We start from the raw sequence: 13,889 nt of genomic DNA on the forward strand, positions 1-13,889 counted from the left end.
CCTGGACGAGCCCAAAACCGGCTCATGAGATTGCGAGTTTCTGGGAAGCTCCTAAGGAACTTGTCGACACGCCCGAGGGGGCGGTGTGATAAGCAAGCGCTAGCCGTGGCGTGTCATGCGCGTGGCGCGTGTGCGCCATGCACAGCCCCGCTCGCGAGGGGCCCGCGAGGGGGAAGCAACAGGCGCGAACTCCGAAATAAGGCAAGAACCAGATAGCAAGAAATCACTCGAACGAGAAAAGGCAACCCCCGCGCGCATCAATGAAAATGCAACTTCAACTTAAATCCAAATCCAGAAGGCAGGGTTACAGAAAAGAGATCCAAAGCAAATGGCCGCGTCTGGCGCCTAGTTTAGTCTTCATGTCTTCTCACCAGCGCGAAGCTAAGTGCTGCCACTAGGACGTGGGAGGGAGCCCCCGAGGCCCGAGGGTGGCACTCCTGAGACTCCATGGCATGTACAGCCCCACTCATTATTACGTGAGAGTGTCATGAGCGGAGACCTTCACAGGCGTGAGCCTTACTTCATATCGCCAGACGAGGGACCCGCCTTGCGCCACCCCCTACCACCGTTGGGACGACTGGATACCAGGACGGCACTGTCAGATCTGGGGTTCCGGCAGACCCTTAAGGTTCGAACACTGGGGTACGCGTGAAGGCTTTCTCCCTATCGATCCACGCCCTAACTCTCTAAGATCTCGCAGACGAACACGACGAACTCTCAACACAGGAAGACATAAGATTTATACTAGTTCGGGCCACTGTTGTGGTGTAATACCCTACTCCAGTGTGGTGGTGGTGGATTGCCTCTTGGGCTGAGGATGAACAGTACAAGGGGAAGAACAACCTCCTGAGGTGGAAGTGTTCTTGTGCTTGGTGTGCTTTTTTGGGTGAGATGATCTCTCTCTTCGTCTTCTTGTCTATTTTGTCCTCCTCCTTCTTCTCTCTCCTCACTAAGGTGGCTAGTTCTACTATATAGGCCCTGGTCCTCTCCCCAAATATTGAGCGGGAAGGGAGCCAACAACGGCCAAGTCGAAAGGGGACAGCTAGTACAAGCTATCCTGACAAAAGATGGTCTTCGCCTGTAAAAGGCTCTGGTGATGACGCCGTCTTGGGCTCCATGGTGACCTCCGCCTTGCCGTCCTTCTGGTCTTGGTCTTGTTGCACCGATATGGAAACCTTTGCCTGATGCCTTGCTACTCTGCACCTGCGCTTGCCCCCTTAGCACTAAAGAGGAAACAAGGACGGTGCGCGCGCTGGCGCCCGCCTGGCCTTGATTGTCATGGCTCACGTCACAAGGACCTCGCGAGGTTCGTCTTGCCTTGATCTCTCCGCCCCTCGTGAGCCTGCCTGGTGAGGCCTCTCTTGAGGGGGTCTTGCGTCGTCTGCCCCGCGAGGCTTGGCCCCTCGCGAGGGTCTTGAATGTCTTGTCGATGAATGATGGGCCATACAAACCTGCCAGCCCAGCCACGCCGTGGGCTGCAGGCAGGCAAGTCTGGGGACCCCCATTCCTAGAACGCCGACAGTAGTCCCCGGGCCCAAGGCGCGCTCGGGCTTGGCTTCGAGGCGAAGCCAAAGGATCAAGCGGGGAGCGCCGCGGGCCCCAAAAGCATGTGGCCTCGGTTGACGCGTGGCGATTGATTGGACGTGGGCGTCTCCGCTTCCCCATGTTGCCTCGGCAACTGCCTGACTTGACAAGTCCCTGCGGCATGCAAGGAAAACCATCATTACCTGTGATCGTGGGGGTGCAGATTGGCCTTCTTCTGCTATAAATGGGGAGGGGGCAGAGCCCCCATCGCCCATCTCTTCCCATTCCGTCTGCTTCTTCCTCCTGTGCTCCCCCTTTGACTCCAATGGCCCCGATCCGTAGGTTTTCGGCTGAGGAAAAGGGGAAGGTTTCCCTTGACGTGATGGCGCTGCTTCCACCGAAGAAGAGGTCAGTCCACCGCCGCGACACCGCGGAGATGCAGGTGGCAACGAGGCCGTGGTGCGAGCGGCCTCCTCCAGGGTATCCATTGCCCTTGTACGCCCAAGTTGGGGGCTTGAGAGGAAGGAACGACGAGCTTCGGCGTGCGCGCCGTGACCAAGGTCGACGCGCCGCGATGACGAGCGCCGCCGCTCCTGTAGTTCATGCCTCGGACTCCTCACACAAGTTCATGGTGTGGGCAGTGATGCCCCCAAGCTCCTGGATTCGCTTCCCGCGCTTCTTCTCCGACGTGATGCCACCGAGGGGACCTCTCGAGCTCTGGTTGCAGCATGCCGACTGCGACGCCCCGTCGACCGGAGCTGAGGTTGAAGAAGTCTCCACAGGCAAGATCTTCATGACCTACGGCTGGGGCGAGGGCGCCCTCGCGATCCACCTCGAGTAGGACGGTGCCTCCATGATGTTCTTCAAGGTTTTCGATGCGGAGGGTCGCCGCTTGGAGTGTTGCCCCGAAGGGGAGAGCCAGGATGAGGCGCGCCCCGCTCACGGCTGCTCCAGCAGCAGCGACTCTTGGGAGTCCATCGTCTCTCCCGAGCTCTACGAGACCCCGGAGATGAGCGACGACAGCTACGTGCCCCCGAGCTCACGCCGTTCTCGGAGCAGGGCCGCCACGTCCGGCCGCCGCCGCCATTGATCTAGATGGGGTTGGCGTCGGCCTCCCGTGGCCCACTGTTGATGATGGTGTCGGCTACGGGGTGTGTAGATAGGATTCTCCTAAGTTCTCATCTTTTGTTCCCTGCGAGGAATCAAGAAGTACCCCGTGGGGGCGTGTAAAGAATCTGCAGTGTCTTTTGTTGATATTAATTATGGAAGCCTTGTTAGGGCTAGTCCTTTTTAGGCTCAGTCTTCCCTTTCCAACCTCGCGACAGCCTGTTGCTCTACGCTGACAGGTCCCAGTCCCCAGGTAGGCTTCAGCCATCGCTGGTATGCCAGGTCGCGTGCCGTGGTCAAGGCCAGGAGGTGAGTGGCCCGAGGTCCAGTAAGAGCCCCTAAGGCGCGATGCTCAGGAGGTCCCCTTTAGCACTCAAGCAGATGTGGTAAGATAAGAAAGGGAGGCGACATTGCCGCAACAGGGCTGTGGCGAGCGCGTCTAATTAGGTTCCAACGATTGGTCGATCCGAGCTCGTGACTTATCTTGGTGGTCCGGGGTCGATTCTTGCTACCTCTTGAGCACTGTGTTGGATTTCCCCAAAGAGGAAGGGATGATGCAGCAAAGTAGCGTAAGTATTTCCCTCAGTTTTTGAGAACCAAGGTATCAATCCAGTAGGAGGCTACGCTCGAGTCCCTCGTACCTACACAAAAACAATAGCTCAACGCAACCAACGCGCTTAGGGGTTGTCAATCCCTTCACGGTCACTTACGAAAGTGAGATCTGATAGAGATGATAAATAATATTTTTGGTATTTTTGGTATAGAGATGCAAAGTAAATAAAGTAAAAGCAAAGTAAAAGCAAAGCAATAATAAAGTGATGGAGATTGATATGATGAGAAAGAGACCTGGGGGCCATAGGTTTCACTAGTGACTTCTCTCAAGAGCATAAGTATTCTACGGTGGGTGAACAAATTACTATTGAGCAATTGACAGAATTGAGCATAGTTATGAGAATATCTAGGTATGATCATGTATATAGGCATCACGTCCGAGACAAGTAGACCAAAACGATTCTACATCTACTACTATTACTCCACTCATCGACCGCTATCCAGCATGCATCTAGAGTATTAAGTTAAAAACAGAGTAACGCCTTAAGAAAGATGACATGATGTAGAGGGATAGTTTCATGCAATATGATAAAAAACCCATCTTGTTATCCTCGATGGCAACGATACAATACGTGCCTTGCTGCCCCTTCTGTCACTGGGAAAGGACACCACAAGATCGAACCCAAAGCTAAGCACTTCTCCCATGGCAAGAACAACCAATCTAGTAGGCCAAACCAAACTGATAATTAGAAGAGACTTGCAAAGATAACCAATCATACATAAAATAATTCAGAGAAGATTCAAATATTATTCATAGGTAGACTTGATCATAAACTCACAATTCATCGGTCTCAACAAACACACCGCAAAAAGAAGATTACATCGAATAGATCTCCACGAGAGAGGGGGAGAACATTGTATTGAGATCCAAAAAGAGAGAAGAAGCCATCTAGCTACTAGGTATGGACCCGTAGGTCTAAAGTAAACTACTCACACTTCATCGTAGGGGCTTGGATGATGATGTAGAAGCCCTCCGTGATCGATGCCCCCTCCGGCGGAGCTCCGGAACAGGCCCCAAGATGGGATCTCGTGCATACAGAAAGTTGCGGCGGTGGAATTAGGTTTTTGGCCCCGTCCCCGATCGTTTGGGGGTACGTGGATATATATAGGAGGAAGAAGTACATCGGTGGAGCTTCGAGGGGCCCACGAGGCAGGGGGCGCGCCCTAGGGGGGGGCGCCCTCCACCCTCGTGACCACCTCGTGGCTTTCTTGACGGAGGGTCCAAGTCTCCTGGATCTTATCTGATGAGAAAATCACGTTTCCGAAGGTTTCATTCCGTTTGGACTCCGTTTGATATTCCTGTTCTTCGAAACCCTAAAACAGGCAAAAAACAGCAATTCTGGGCTAGGCCTCCGGTTAATAGGTTAGTCCCAAAAATAATATAGAAGTGGAAAATAAAGCCCAATAATGTCTAAAACAATAGATAATATAGCATGGAGCAATCAAAAATCATAGATACGTTGGAGACGTATCAAGCATCCCCAAGCTTAATTCCCGCTCGTCCTCGAGTAGGTAAATGATAAAAACAGAATTTTTGATGCGGAGTGCTACTTGGCACAATTTTAATGTAATTATTCTTACTTGTGGTATGAATATTCAGATCCGAAATATTCAAGACAAAAGTTCATATTGACATAAAAATGATAATACTTCAAGCATATTAACTAAGCAATTATGTCTTCTCAAAATAACATGGCCAAAGAAAGTTCATCCCTACAAAATCATATAGTTTAGTCATGTTTCATTTTCGTCACACAAGAATGCTCTCATCATGCACAACCCCGATGACAAGCCAAGCAATTGTTTCATACTTTATTAATCTCAAACCTATAAACTTTCATGCAATATATGAGCGCGAGCCATGGATATAACACTATGGGTGGAATAGAATATAATGAGGGGGGTTATATGGAGAAGACAAAAAAGGAGAAGGTCTCACATCAACGAGGCTAATCAATGGGCTATGGAGATGCCCCCCGATTGATGTTAATGCAAGGAGTAGGGATTGCCATGCAACGGATGCACTAGAGCTATAAATGTATGAAAGCTCAACAAAAGAAACTAGTGGGTGTGCATCCAACTTGCTTGCTCATGAAGACCTAGGGCACTTGAGGAGGCCCATTGTTGGAACATACAAGCCAAGTTCTATAATGAAAAATTCCCACTAGTATATGAAAGTGATAATACGGGAGACTCTCTACTATGAAGATCATGGTGCTACTTTGAAGCACAAGTGTGGTAAAAGGATAGTAACATTGTCCCTTCTCTCTTTTTCTCTCATTTTTTGGGCCTTCTCTTTTTTATGGCCTTTCTTTTTTATACCTCACTTGGGACAATGCTCTAATAATGATGATCATCACACTTCTATTTATTTACAACTCAATGATTACAACTCAATACTAGAACAAAGATGACTCTATATGAATGCCTCCGGTGGTGTACCGGGATATGCAATGAACCAAGAGTGACATGTATGAAAGAATTACGAACGGTGGCTTTGCCACAAATACTATATCAACTACATGATCATGCTAAGCAATATAACAATGATGAATGTGTCATGATGAACAGAATGATGGAAAGTTGCATTGCAATATATCTCGGAATGGCTATGGAAATGCCATAATAGGTAGGTATGGTGGCTGTTTTGAGAAAGATATAAGGAGGTTTATGTGTGAAAGAGTGTATCATATCACAGGGTTTGGATGCACCGGCGAAGTTTGCGCCAACTCTCAATGTGAGAAAGGGCAATGCACGGTACCAAAGAGGCTAGCAAGGATGGAAGGGTGAGAGTGCGTATAATCCATGGACTCAACATTAGTCATAAAGAACTCACATACTTATTGCAAAAATCTACAAGTCATCAAAAACCTCGGCACTACGTGCATGCTCCTAGGGGGGTAGATTGGTAGGAAAAGACCATCGCTCGTCCCCGACCGCCACTCATAAGGAAGACAATCAAATAACACCTCATGTTTCAAATTTGTTACATAACGTTTACCATAAGTGCATGCTACGAGACTTGCAAACTTCAACACAAGTATTTCTAAATTTCACAACTACTCAACTAGCACGACTTTGATATTATTACCTCCATATCTCAAAACAATCATCAAGCATCAAACTTCTCTTAGTATTCAAATCACTCATAAGAAAATTTTACTAATCTTGAATACCTAGCATATTAGGATTTTAAGCAAATTACCATGCTATTTAAGACTCTCAAAATAATCTAAGTGAAGCATGATAGATCAATAGTTTCTATTAAACAAATCCACCACCGTGCTCTAAAAGATATAAGTGAAGTACTAGAGCAAAACTATATAACTCAAAAGATATAAGTGAAGCACATAGAGTATTCTAATAATTTCCGAATCATGTGTGTCTCTCTCAAAAGGTGTGTACAGAAAATATGATTGTGGTAAACTAACAAATAAATACTCAAATCATACAAGACGCTCCAAGCAAAACACATATCATGTGGTGAATAAAAATATAGCTCCAAGTAAAGTTACCGATAGAAGTAGACGAAAGAGGGGATGCCTTCCGGGGCATCCCCAAGCTTTGGCTTTTAGGTGTCCTTATATTATCTTGGGGGTTCCATGGGCATCCCCAAGCTTAGGCTCTTTCCACTCCTTGTTCCATAATCCATCAAATCTTTACCCAAAACTTGAAAACTTCACAACACAAAACTTAAAGAACACCTCATGCTTCAAATTTGTTGCATAACGTTTACCATACGTGCATGCTACGGGACTTGCAAACTTCAACACAAGTACTTCTCAATTTCACAACTACTCAACTAGCATGACTTTGATATTATTACCTCCATATCTCAAAACAATCATCAAGCATCAAACTTTTCTTAGTATTCAACACACTAATACGAAATTTTTATTATTAATCTTGCATACCAAGCATATTAGGATTTTAAGCAAATTACCATGCTATTAAGACTCTCAAAATAATCTAAGTGAAGCATGAGAGATCAATAGTTTCTATAAAACAAATCCACCACCATGCTCTAAATGATATAAGTGAAGCACTAGAGCAAAACTATAAAGCTCAAAAGATATAAGTGAAGCACAAAGAGTATTCTATCAAATTCCAAATCATGTATGGCTCTCTCAAAAGGTGTGTACAGCAAGGATGATTGTGGTAGACTAACAAGCAAAGACTCAAATAATAAAAGACGCTCCAAGCAAAACACATATCATGTGGTGAGTAAAAATATAGCTCCAAGTAAAGTTTCCGATAGAAGTAGACGAAAGAGGGGATGCCTTCCGGGGCATCCCCAAGCTTTGGCTTTTAGGTGTCCTTAGATTATCTTGGGGTGCCATGGGCATCCCCAAGCTTAAGCTCTTGCCACTCCTTGTTACATAATCTATCAAATCTTTACCCAAAACTTGAAAACTTCACAACACAAAACTTAAAGTAGAAAACTCGTGAGCTCCATTAGCGAAAGAAAACAAAAGACCACTTAAAGGTACTGTAATGAACTAATTATTTATTTATATTGGTGTTATACCTACTGTATTCCAACTTCTCTATGGATTATAAACTATTTTACTAGCCATAGATTCATTAAAATAAGCAAACAACACATGAAAAACAGAATCTGTCAAAAACAGAACAGTCTGTAGTAATCTGTAGCTAGCGCAAGATCTGGAACCCCACAAATTCTAAAATAAATTGCTGGACGCGAGGAATTTATCTATTAATCATCTTCAAAAATAATTAACTAAATAGCACTTTCCAAATAAAAATTACAGCAGTTCTCGTGAGCGCTAAAGTTTCTATTTTTTACAGCAAGTTCAACAAGACTTTCCCCAAGTCTTCCCAGCGGTTCTACTTGGCACAAACACTAATTAAACACAAAAAACACAACCAAAACAGAGGCTAGATAATTTATTTATTACTAAACAGGAGCAAAAAGTAAGGAATAAAAATAAAATTGGGTTGCCTCCCAACAAGCGCTATCGTTTAACGCCCCTAGCTAGGCATAACAAGCAAGAATAGATTTAGGTATTGCCATCTTTGGTAGGAAATTCTTCAATGAGGCATCTACCTCCCTTAGGAATTTCTTTCTTTCTAGTGATTATCAAACTCTTAGGCACAAGATCGCAAAATTCATTTGTAGCAATAGGTTCCTTAATGATAGCAAAAAGATTGGGATGAATACTTATAGATTTAAGATCCGCAGTTTCCTTACTAGATGATTCACCCTTATTTTTAGGAACATACATAAGCTTGGCAATTTTAGTAGTAGGACTTGGAGTATTCTTTACGGAAGAAAAAGCGGTTCCCAAGTTTGTAATGATACCCTCAAGTTTATCGATTCTAGTAGAGTCTAGATTTATTTTCTCATTAACTATGGGTTCCTTCTCTTTAATATTTTTCAGAGTCATTCCTACCTTAGATCCATATTGGGTGATTTGATTGTGGACCTTTTTATCTATATTTTCAATTAATTCAATAGTAGCAACTTTATTTTCAATAATTTCAAGTCTTTGCATAACATGCTCCAAAGTTAACATAGTTCCATTAACTAAAAGAGGCGGTGAGCCAAATAAATCTAACATAGCATTATAAGAATCAAAAGTATGGCTACCCAAGAAATTCCCTCCGGTAATGGTATCAAGGATATATCTATACCAAGGACTAGCACCTACATAAAAATTACGGAGAAGAACTGAAGTAGATTGCTTCCTGGTAGATCTATTTTGAGCACTGCAAATCCTATACCAAGCATCTTTTAGATTTTCTCCCTCCCTTTGTTTAAAATTTAGAACTTCATTCTCGGGAGACAACGGAGAAGATAAGAGACTAGCCATGACGACAAGCAAACAATCTAACACACGAGCAAACAAAAAGGCAAACGGAGAAAGAGAGGGAGGAAGGATAGAGAGAGAGAGGGCGAATAAAACGGCAAGGGTGAAGTGGGGGAGAGGAAAACGAGAGGCAAATGGAAAATAATGTAATGCGGGAGATAGGGATTGTGATGGGTACTTGGTATGTTGATTTTTGCGCAGACTCCCCGGCAACGGTGCCAGAAATTCTTCTTGCTACCTCTTGAGCACTGTGTTGGATTTCCCCGAAGAGGAAGGGATGATGCGGCAAAGTAGCGTAAGTATTTCCCTCAGTTTTTGAGAACCAAGGTATCAATCCAGTAGGAGGCTACGCTCGAGTCCCTCGTACCTACACAAAAACAATAGCTCAACGCAACCAACGCGCTTAGGGGTTGTCAATCCCTTCACGGTCACTTACGAAAGTGAGATCTGATAGAGATGATAAATAATATTTTTTGTATAGAGATGCAAAGTAAATAAAGTAAAAGCAAAGCAATAATAAAGTGATGGAGATTGATATGATGAGAAAGAGACCCGGGGGCCATAGGTTTCACTAGTGGCTTCTCTCAAGAGCATAAGTATTCTATGATGGGTGAACAAATTACTGTTGAGCAATTGACAGAATTGAGCATAGTTATGAGAATATCTAGGTATGATCATGTATATAGGCATCACGTCCGAGACAAGTAGACCGAAACGATTCTGCATCTACTACTATTACTCCACTCATCGACCGCTATCCAGCATGCATCTAGAGTATTAAGTTAAAAATAGAGTAACGGCTTAAGCAAGATGACATGATGTAGAGGGATAGTTTCATGTAATATGATAAAAAAAACCCATCTTGTTATCCTTGATGGCAACGATACAATACATGGCTTGCTCCCCTTCTGTCACTGGTAAAGGACACCGCAAGATCGAACCCAAAGCTAAGCACTTCTCCCATGGCAAGAAGAACCAATCTAGTAGGCCAAACCAAACTGATAATTAGAAGAGACTTGCAAAGATAACCAATCATACATAAAAGAATTCAGAGAAGATTCAAATATTATTCATAGATAGACTTGATCATAAACCCACAATTCATCGGTCTCAATAAACACACCGCAAAAAGAAGATTACATCGAATAGATCTCCACGAGAGAGGGGGAGAACATTGTATTGATATCCAAAAAGAGAGAAGAAGCCATCTAGCTACTAGCTATGGACCCGTAGGTCTGAAGTAAACTACTCACACTTCATTGGAGGGGCTTGGATGATGATGTAGAAGCCCTCCGCTATCGATGCCCCCTCCGACGGAGCTCCAGAACAGGCCCCAAGATGGGATCTCGTGGATACAGAAAGTTGCGGCGGTGGAATTAGGTTTTTGGCCCAGTCCCTGATCGTTTGGGGGTACATGGATATATATAGGAGGAAGAAGTACGTCGGTGGAGCTTCGAGGTGCCCACGAGGCAGGGGGCGCGCCCTAGGGGGGGGGCGCCCTCCACCCTCGTGACCACCTCGTGGATTTCTTGACGGAGGGTCCAAGTCTCCTGGATCTTATCTGATGAGAAAATCACGTTTCCGAAGGTTTCATTCCGTTTGATATTCCTTTTCTTCGAAACCCTAAAACAGGCAAAAAACAGCAATTCTGGGTTGGGCCTCCAGTTAATAGGTTAGTCCCAAAAATAATATAAAAGTGGAAAATAAAGCCCAATAATGTCTAAAACAGTAGATAATATAGCATGGAGCAATCAAAAATTATAGATATGTTGGAGAAGTATCAATTCTTCGTGATGCGCCAGACTCGTGCGTGAACATCCGCAACGTAGCTAGGTCAGGCCCATACGAGCCCCCCTTTCAATGCTCTCCTTCGTGCTCTATGTCCTCAGGTCCCGGCCCTCGAGCGAGCTCAGCCGCCGCTGGTATGCCAGGTCGCGTGCCGTGGTCAAGGCCAGGGGGTGAGGGCTGGAGAACCAGTAAGAGCTCCTGATCTGTGATGCTCAGGAGCCCCCCTTTAACGTGCAAGCGGATTGCTCAGGAGAGGTGGGAGCTCGTGGCGCCGCGTGGTGTTATCCTCGCGAGGTTCCTGCGAGCCAGCACAAGGAAGAACATGATCTGCCGTTATGGTTGCCAGCCTTCCACTGGTTGCTTCGTGAGGAGGTGAAGGCACTGAGGGCCTGGTGAGGTGACGTGCGCGGGGCGTGCCGCGTGCCAGAGCTTGACCGCTCAGGTTTTTCGATGTGGCGGGGACGGACCCATGCACCAGCATCGTGCCGGCGTGAGGAGGCCCCGCGAGAGGTGACGATTGAGCAGGTAGCAATCACAGGTAGATCAATCATGAGAGTAACATGCTTAAATAATGCATGGGGGGATACGTGCCACTGGGTCAGGCCCGAGCGGCTTGGGAATGATGCAGCCCGAGGGGCGCTCCCAACAAGGTAAGCTAAAGGCATAATGAAAGGGATACATGCCACAGGGACGGACCCACGCGGCCTGGGAATGATGCAGCCCGTGGGGCGCTCCCAGCTAAATGAACTTGGAAAATGTCACCTGCTTATGTTGTCGAAGGAGAGTTGGGGCAGATGAAGGTGCACGGCGAAGGGGTTACTCCTCATGAGCCACCGGGGCCCTTAGCCTCAGGAGGCTCTGGGGGCTCAGGTGGTTCCTTGAGGACCGTCTCCATCTCCATCAAGACGGCGTGGTGCCTGGCCTCCTGAGCCGCCAGGAGGCACCGCAGGTCGCGCTGGTAGGTGGCCGATACGCTCAGCAGGCCAAAGGGCATGCGAACGTAACTGTGCGGTGGTCCCTCGCAGCGTCCCACACGTGAAGGCCAGAAAAGCTCCTGAGAAGCGACCCTGTTGAGCCCTGAAACATCGACGCAGACATGCAGCCCGGCATCCTCGCCTGGATGGAAAGCTGCGCCTTGTGAGTGGCGGTCACCACACATGGCCCTTGGGTCTTGCAGGTCCTGGGTGATCTTGGTGATGAACTCCTGAACGGTGGGCGATCGTTGCCCTGTGTCCTCCCGAGGGAAACATGCCGTGAAGCATGCCTCCAGGTGGTGCCCGAGTGCCTCCCTCGTGATGTGGGCAAGGTCTGAGGCCTTCCAGAAGAAAGCCCTCAAGCCCTGCCCGAGAAGGGCGCCGGGTGCGCCTTCCTATGAGATGGAGGGAGGGGCGCCTGGAGGGGGCGATGATCCCGACGAGGCTCCGGCTGCGACGCCACCCTCCTGAGGTCCGGCACAGTGCAACTGCTTCTTCTTCTTGGAGACGGTCTCAGGAGGGCTCGCCCTTGCAGTCGGGGTCGTCGATTGCTCCAGCTTGGAAGGCATGCTCGAGGGAGCACACCGCATCTCTTTCTTCACATGAGACCGCGATGATCCCGTTGCTTCCCGGCATCTTGAGGACATTGTAGCCGTGATGGGTCACCGCCATGAACTTGGCCAGGGCTGGGTAACCGAGGATGGCATTATACGGCAGGCGGATGTGCGCGACGTCGAAGTCGATGAGCTCGGTGCGGTAGTTGTTGCGCATGCCGAAGGTGACAGGGAGGCGGACCTGCCCTATCGGTGTGGTGGAACCGTCTGTCACTCCTAAGAAAGGCTTGGTAGGCTGAAGCTGGTCATAAGGCACTTGGAGGCTATCGTACGTGTCTACGGACATGACGCTAAGCCCTGCGCCGCCATCGATGAGGGTCTTGGTAACTTGCACGTTGCTGATGACTGGGGAGCAAAGCATCGGGAGGACTCCAGCGGTAGCTGCGCACTTGAGCTGATCTGCCGAGCTGAATGTGATGGGGCACTGGGACCACCTGAGCGGGCATGTGGCTTCGAGCTTTGAGAGGACTGCATTCACTTCGCGAGCAAACTTCTTGAAGATACGCTGCGAGGCTGGGGCCTGGGCTCCGCCCAGGATGCAGGCGATAGCACGCGGTTCTTGAAAGCCCCCATCCCCCTCGTCCTGATGGTGCTCGTCGTTCCTTCTTGGTGGTGGCGACAGCGGTGGGAGCCCTGCGTTGCCTTGATGGCAATCCTCACGAGGTTGATCTCTCCAGACGCCCTCGCGAGGCTGATCCTGCCAGCGGTCCTCAGGAGGCCGGTCGCGCCACTCCTGACGCGGGCCACGGTCATCCCAGCATCCGCCGCCACGTCCTCCTCCTCGGTCGTACCCCTGGTCGCCGCGCTCGGGGCGTCGGCCGGAGCGTCTTTCGCGAATGGCTCGGAGCTCTTGACAGTCGCTGTTGTTGTGGGTGTTCAAGTTATGGAAGACGCAGAACGGACGACTGCTCTTGGACGACTCTAGTTGGTCTCTGCCACGCTTGGTGTCTGGTTCCGCTGCGAGCACGGCCGCTCCCTTGCGCTTCACATCCTTGACCTTGGCTTTCTTCTCCTCTGGGTCTGCAGCAGGGAGCTCGAGGAGGGAGAGGTGCCCCTCCTCAGCTCTTGCACACTTGGTCGCGATGTTGAACAGCTCCAGGGTTGTGCACAGCTCTTCATGGATAGCGAGCTCTTCCTTCATCTTGACGCCGCGGACGCCATCAGAGAATGCAGAGATGATGGCCTCGTCAGTCACCTTGGGGATCTTGATCCGTGTGTCGGATGTGGGGCTCCGGCAAACCCTTAAGGTTCGAACACTGGGGTGCGCACGAAGTCTTTCCCTCCTATGAATCTACGCCCTAGCTCACTAAGATCTCGCAGATGAACTCGACGAACTCGCAACACAGGAAGACACAAGATTTATACTGGTTCGGGCCACCATTGTGGTGTAATACCCTACTCCAGTGTGGTGGTGGTGGATTGCCTCTTGGGCTGATGAT

The sequence above is a fragment of the Triticum urartu genome, chromosome 7, assembly GCF_003073215.2.
Source record: "Triticum urartu cultivar G1812 chromosome 7, Tu2.1, whole genome shotgun sequence".
In the NCBI taxonomy this organism is placed as follows: Eukaryota; Viridiplantae; Streptophyta; class Magnoliopsida; order Poales; family Poaceae; genus Triticum; species Triticum urartu.